Consider the following 7847-nt stretch of genomic DNA (forward strand, 5'->3'; position numbering starts at 1 on the left):
TGGCTGAACTCAAAATAGCACCAGTCCCTCAGGAGGAGAGCCGGTGTGGTGGAGGGATTTGCTCTCTCTCTCTCCCCCGCCAATCCCCTGCATGTACACTAAATTCATTCTCCACATTCTTGCTGAGAGATGACCAATACGTCCAAGAGAACTTTCTGTGATGACGGAAGTGTCTCATATATGTCGGCTACTGAACACTCAAAACGTGACTCTGAGAAACCGAAATTTTTGTTGAAATGTAAATAGCCCCGTGTGGCTAGTGGCTGCTGTATGAGACGGCACAACTCAGTTCCACACTTGAGAGCAAGAAAGGCAAGGTTCTGCTTTCCTTCAGACACAACTGTGCTGATTCACCCTCAGGTGTTTCCCTGAAGTGTGGGAGCGATTCGTGTAGATCCAGCCACTTGTTCTATGAATACAGTGGAAAGATTCCCCAGTTCAAATTCTAGCTTGTCCACTTGTCAGCTACATCTTGAGTCTGTTTCCTTATTTGTGATACCACCTGATGCATATAATGGGCTGCTGGGGACAACCAACTGGAACAACAGGGATCTGAAATATGCAGTAATCTAAAAACATACCACACAAGTATAAGTTGTTTATGAAACACTGGGATTAAGAGCAGAAGCCATCAGCTGCACAAGTGGCACAGGGTTCTAGCCACTCAGCTACGGCCATGATAGAAAAACTCACGTTCTCTCCCTCTGTGTGACCCACCATCCGCTATTCACAGTGGGAGGAACCAGTAGTCTGGATAACACAACATGCTCACACACGCAGAAAGACCTATGACCTTGGCAAGTCAAAATCGGCATTCTTTGTTCCTCAACAGATACCAACTTTGACTGATGGCTTACCAACAGACCAAGAATATGAAGGAAAAGTAGTATTTATTCCATTTAGACTTAACAAAAAGTGACTGCCCTTTAGCACTAAATAAAATTTTCCCAGATCAACTTTCCAGCCACTTCCCTAGATTCCAAAGTCCACCAGTCATGGACATCATTACCTACATTTCCCTTGGGCCTTTGAAGACAGTGGGTATATAATCAGGGATTTACAGACACAGCAGATTTTATTTAAATGTGACACACATTTCCTCACTTTGTTCCACGTGGAACTTTCAAACAATAACAAACATCACTTAAACATTTTTATACACATTTAACTCATTTCATGAGTGTCTCTTCACAATCCCTGATGTGTTTTTAGGTCCATGTGTTAAATACGCCTAGCCCAACACTAACTGGCCTTCAAATGTCAAACTGAATTAATTATACTATAATTAACATTCTTTAAGTCTTTTTGAACGATGAATTCAGATTCACAAATGGTTTTAACGTTTCTTTCACCATAACTGTGTATTTCATTAATGTGGACCTTCAAATATAAATATTTACACTGTGTTCATGATACTATCACAAACTCCTATAAAAATAGTCTTTCTCAACAGACTATAAATTCATTGTGGCCGAGGATCAAAGCCTAGCTATTTTTAAAAAAATAAACCGTGTGGATAATACAGCGTCCCCCATCACCATGTACTTGACCAGTACGGGCTGGCTGCCGCTGATTCCAATCTTTGGTTGAAACCTGATGCGCTTTCTGGCCACATCCTTGAAACAGACTCGTGATTAACTTTCTATTATCTGGCAAACCACCAACAATCCTAACAGAACTGACAAAGGGATGGTCCTGATGATAATCAGTCTATATTCTGTGACCTGAAATACAGATGGCATTTGAGTCTTAAATACGGTAATATTTCAACACCTGTCACCCTGGAAAGATAGTAAGTCTTCCCCCAAAACATCTCAGGACATAATTTTCAATCCCCTTGATTCTAAAAATACTGCGTGAGTGATACAGATCTGCCACTATGCCAAAGAAGGCTTGTGCCATCTGCTTCATTCTGTTCATGCTGATTATTTTGGGGAGGAGTGAGGATCAGATTGGAATAAGAACATATATATATGGCAACAGCTAGGAAAGACTGTGTTCCCTGAGAGCGAGTGGTATACTACAGTAGAGGTCAGAGCACAAGTGTAGTTCTAGGATGTCCCCAGTGCTGCGTAACACAAGCATCTAATAGGGGACGACAAATGTTCTACAACATTCTCAAAATAAACTATGACTTCTGGCTTCTATTTCCATTGTCCCCAGTGACACAATGCAAGACCCATTTCTGAGAGGAAACTGAATTTCCATTTTTAATCTTCTAACATGGGTACTCCAAGCTCTTTTTTTGACTCCATTCATCATCACTCCTTGTGGATAAGAAGGTTCTGCTCCAAACATTTCCCTGTGTCTCATAGACCCCTAACTTGGGATTGTTTTTATACAAATGAGTTAAAACCAGTTTTAGAAGGGCTTCTATAAAAGTTCTCTTTTCTTTTTATACACGCAAAACATGAAAACAGCCCATCATGGAGCAGGGTAAGTGGAACTTCATTGCTTGTTTGAGCTCTAAGAGCCCTCTGTAGAGAGTGCGCTTCTCTTAGTATCAGTTCTTTGAAGGACTTTGGTAGTGAGTTTCTAACCTCAATGAACAAAACTATCCATAAACATCAACAAGATAAAGAAGATTCTCAGAACCTCTGGGTAGTCGTTAATTGCTTATTACGCACATGCACTGTAGAATTTGTTAGGTACTGTATCTGAGCAAGCACGACAGAAGAGTTGGGGCTCAGTATATGTCTGATCAGCAAAACAGGTGCTCACGGGGCAGGACTAACTTGGTTGAGGATGACAGATGTGAGGCCTTGATAAGTACCTCACCACATGGCTGTGGCTGGGTTTTCACTCTTAACCTACAGCAGGGGGTTATAAGTGGCTCCGAGTTCTCTGAAATTCTGTATAAAATTAGGAGGCATGTACGCTGGAGTTCTTATGGGGGGAGGGGCCATGGCTTTCTTCAGATATTCTAAGGGGTCCTAGATTCAAACAGGTTAAAGGTCACTGACTTAGATGAAAACAGAGGAAATCCCTCTTGGTGCTATCAATTCAGTTTATTCATAAAGTCATTGATATTTCCTAATCTGTGGGCCATATATTTTGTGCCTCAATCACTGCATGTTATCAGGTTAATGTAAAAAAAAAAAACAAAACAAACCCAAAAAGGTCCTATAATAATGTTCTTCTGAAATTCAAGCAGTAAACAACTTGTATAAATTTCATTTCAAATATGGCCTCAGGGGCACCTGGCTGGCTCAGTAAAGCACGTGACTCTGGATCTTGGGGCTGTGAGTTTGAGCCCCATGTTGGGCAAAGAGATTAAATAAAAAAATTAAAAAACAAATAGGTGAAAAAAAACAAATATGGCTACAGATGATAAATTCAACTATCACGTAAGACAGGGCTACATTTTGAATACAGGGAAGACTACCCTCAAAATTATAGGGGTTCATTTGTCAGCATCTCTAAAAATCTTTTATATAAAAAATATGTGTATTTATCTTCATTAATGTTGTAATATATTATCACTAAAATCCGCTAACACCTGAGCTGCCAGCACATGGAATGAACTCATAAGGAGGATCCACAGGCTTGTCACCCCCTTGTGTGTGCACCTCTCTCCCACAGTGGCCCAATGGCTACCGGGACTGCAGGTCGATTTACATGCTATTTCATTAGCGTGCCCCGTTCTGTCACGCTTCTGTGTTTTCCACACGATGCCCCTTCCTAGAATGGTCCTCCCACCCCCTGCCCACCTGGCACCTGGCAAACTCTTCCTTCTCCCTGTCACTCCCAGGCAGAGGAATGAGCTCCTTTCCTGCATAGGGAGATGGTGGACCTGAGAGGAACGGATTTGAAAGTCCAGCTGAAACCCTACAGACTTGGGCTCAGGAGGTTGCGGTGGAGAGAAAAGCAGATCACTGAAAACCATGGCTAACTGAGAGCAAAATCTGTTTGGTGAGAACCTACCTCCACAAAAAGTTCTTCTGTGTACTTCCAGAATTACATATTCAACAGCCTATTAGATATTAGACATCTCCACCTTAACACATTGGAAACCATTTGTTCTCATCTGGTGGGAAGCACCCACTGACTGACCTTGCCCCTCTGTTCTGTTCTGGGAGCACCACCGGCCACCTGCTGAACAATCAAGTTTGCTGCCTACTGACTTTTAAACTGCTACCTTGAGAGACTTAGCTTTGTTAACTCAATGACTCAGCTCTTATTTTCTTAGAAACAAGGCCTAAAATAAACAAGAAAGCCAAAGTGACTTATTTAATATTCAGAGAGAAAAAAAAAACGAGAAAGCTCTCTGGTCGACTATACCACAGCTTTAGAACATCAAATCTATGCACTAGACTTAGAAAATGTCAATAAGGGGCTCCTGGGTGGCTCAGTGGGTTAAGTGTCAGACTTCGGCTCAGGTCATGATCTCACAGTTTGTGGGTTCGAGCCCCCGTTAGGGTTCTGTGCTGACAGCTCAGAGCCCGGAGCTTCAGATTCTGTGTGTGTGTGTGTGTGTGTGTGTGTGTGTCTCTGCCCCTCCCCTGCTCGCTGTCTCTCTCTCAAAAATAATAAACATTAACAAAAAAAGAAGAAGAAAATGTCAATAAGGACAGGGTGCTAACTTTCTATTTACAGATAGCTGGGAAAAATCCAGTGGAAGATGGCAAACTGAATAAAAGTATGTAGTTCTAGTCTCTCCTGAAACGCTACTAAAACAGTATTAGTGAGATTTTTTCAAATACAGCCTAAGATAACAGGAAAGGAGAAAACTACCACAAAATATGGGAAGCTGGAAAGCAGGTAAACCAGCAGTAACTGGCTTTGCAGTCATAAGAAAGCTCAGTGCTAAGCCAGTCATGAAAAGCTGTGAAGCAACTTGATTGACCCTGCAGAACCCATTAAGAGTCTCAGAAATGTGGGCACTAGGGAACTCTGGAGGTGGGGATGAGAGTGGGTGTACAAACACAAAGAGTGGGAACGTCTGTGGGGAAGCATGCAGCGCTCTGACCCCTCCCGGTAGAGGGCATGGGGGCGGGGCACTCTGCGGAAACAGGGAATGAAGGGAAGTTTGTATATTTGCCCTATTTGGCGACCAGGCCCATCCCCTCCAGGGTAGGAGACTGAAGGAGTCTTCTCTGGGAAAGCTGACCGGCCCAAGAGAAAAGAGTTAATTACAAGGACAAATGGCAGGCCCCGGGTTTACCTGCATTAACCTACAACAAGCCCTAGTGAAGTACACAAAGCTTCCATCAGCTTTTTAATGGCTCCACTCATAAATCAGCAGGCAGCTGAGGATCACCAGAAACCAGAAGAAAGCATCTAATACGAAAAACTGACAGAATAAATAGAAAAAAGCAGCTGGGATGAAGACGATGACTCTACGGGGAAAAGAAAACTTAAAAAACAACTATAAATACCTGAGAGAGGGAGAGAGATCCCTAAAAGAAGAAATACACATACACAGATACAAACACATTTTTTTAAGAAAACAAAAGAAAAGGCAGTAGCAAGAGCCAGACAGGGGTAGGGATTTGAGTCAAACTTGCTAGGGGAGCATCTGAGAATCTGCAGAAACTCCTCTGATATCTTTATGTTTGCCAGTGTGGCTTATCTTGAGGGTACCTACTATTTTTACATGTTTGCTCCTCCTAATGCTCACTAGTGATTAACACCATGAAGCAACCTTTTATAAGCCAGCTAATATAACCCAGAGACTAATTAACAGTAAAACCATTCATAGGCTAAATAGTTGAAATATGCACTGTTAAACTTAGAAACAGTAAAGAGGAGGTAATTTTTAAGTTAATGAAACAGCTGATTATCTTCATTATATGATAAATACCTATTAAACACTGCACCTTGTTAAACATTTGTACTAGAAGTGGACCTATAATAAAGCTATAAAAAGAGATGACAGGTGTAAAATTGGAATGGAGTAAAATCCTTCATTATTTATAGATGACTGTCTACATAGATTCCAAAGAATCCATACACAGAATAGAATTAGAAAGCTTGGCAAATACTCAGTTATAAAAAATCAAAATACAAAAGGAACTATTTCTAAATGCCAGCAAACAAAAATAAAATTAAAAATGCCATATACATTTGCCACAAAACAAAGATCTAGGAATAAATCTAATCACAAATGTACCATATATTTATGGAGCAATTATAAAGCTATACTGAAAGACATTACAGAAGAGCTAAATAAATAGAGAAATATACCATGTTCATGAATAGGGAAATATAGATAGAATTATTGTAACATCAGTTCTTTCCATATTATTAATTCGAAGAAGTGCTAATAAAAATTCAACAGGATTCTTTGTTAGAACTCTTACCATTTTAAATTTTATATGGAAAAAGAAAAGTCCAAGAACAGCCAAGAACTTCCCAGTCCTACTGGATCATACTCATCAACATATAAACAGACCACGGTATCTCCCAAAGAAGAAAAAGGTAGGAGATAACAAATACAACAAATGGAAGTTGTTTTTTTTTTTTTTTTAAGCTACCATAATTAAGGCAGGATGACCTACTAAGGCACAGAATTAGACAAGTGGACCAATAGAGTAGAATGAATAGCCAAGAAACAGACCCACCCTTGTATGGAAACAATATATTACAGGGCTGGGACTGCAATCACTGGGGAGAGAATAGACTACTTAATAACTGGTTATCTATAGGAAAAATAAGGAAATTGGATTCCTATCATACATCATATATAAAAAGTCTTGACAGGTTATAAGCTTAATGTTTAAACAAAACTTTAAAACTGCAATCAGGAATGAAAAATAAGGGGTGCCTGGGTGTCTCAGTCAGTTAAGCATCCAACTTCGGCTCAGGTCATGATCTCAGAGTTCCTTAGTTTGAGCCCCCCATAGGGCTCTGTGCTAAAAAAACAGCTCAGAGCCTAAAGCTGCTTAAGATTCTGTGTCTCTCTCCCTCTCTCTCTGCCCCTCCCCCACTCACACTCACAACGGGAAGGGCAGAAATATAGGAATCTAAGTTTCAAGAAGACCAAGAGGAGCCAAACCACAAGAAGCAAGGACAACCCAGGGCTGATACCAGGGGGCTGAGCAACAGGAACCCATTATAAGCAGTGGACTTGTCATCAGATCATACTTTGTGACAATAATAATGGCAGAGATATGAAAGATCTATTGGAGACTGGTGAGACCAGGAGTAGTGAGGCCATTTTAGCTTCTGCCACATCTCAGAAGAGATAACAGTCACCTGGAAAGAAGAGAGGGTAGGTTGAAATGACAGTAAACAGACTGGTTAGATTAGGATTTAGGTGAGGTCATCAGAGGAAAGAGGTGACTGTGACGGTGGTGAAGGAAAGGAAGGAGGAGTCCCAGAAGAAAAGCCCAGCAAAACATATGCGTCAGGAATTTAGTTTTGGACATGTTATCCTTAGTATTAGACATGCTAATCTTCTCTGTATCACTCCAATTTTAGTATATGTGCTGCCGAAGTGAGCACTGGTTTCAAACATCTTGAATCTCCTGGTGCCTAATGGGCATTCAGGCTTGTGAGGAGACCTAGGACATGAAGGAGGAGCTGAGGCACTTTTCTAGACCAAATTAACAGCAAATGACACCCTTTGGTTACTGGCTTCTGTATGGACCCCAATAGCTCAAGTCTTTGGTTGCCCAGTGTACTAAAAGAAAGTAGGTTCTTTACGGTGGGAACCTTTCCTTGTTATATTGTGTTTGGCAGATTGAAAATCTATCTAACCTATTTAACAGTCAAGGCTAACCCTTCTGAGTCTACATGGAATGGGGTGAAGAAGGTAGGAAGAGAAGGTGTAGAAGTAAGTAGAAAATGCCACTCGAACTCTGTCTCAGCTGGACTAGGAGGAAGCCCCAAGCAGCAATGGAAAA

General features: G+C 41.1%; 1 non-coding gene across 1 annotated transcript; it reads right to left on the reverse strand.

Moving 5' to 3' along the window:
- Window positions 1-7337: 7337 nt before the first annotated feature.
- Window positions 7338-7446, reverse strand: LOC125166904 (U6 spliceosomal RNA). The gene has a single exon (XR_007152609.1). It is a non-coding gene; the product is annotated as a U6 spliceosomal RNA (small nuclear RNA).
- Between the last annotated feature and the right edge of the window lie 401 nt (window positions 7447-7847).

Source organism: Prionailurus viverrinus, chromosome B2, assembly GCF_022837055.1.
Source record: "Prionailurus viverrinus isolate Anna chromosome B2, UM_Priviv_1.0, whole genome shotgun sequence".
NCBI classification, from domain to species: Eukaryota; Metazoa; Chordata; class Mammalia; order Carnivora; family Felidae; genus Prionailurus; species Prionailurus viverrinus.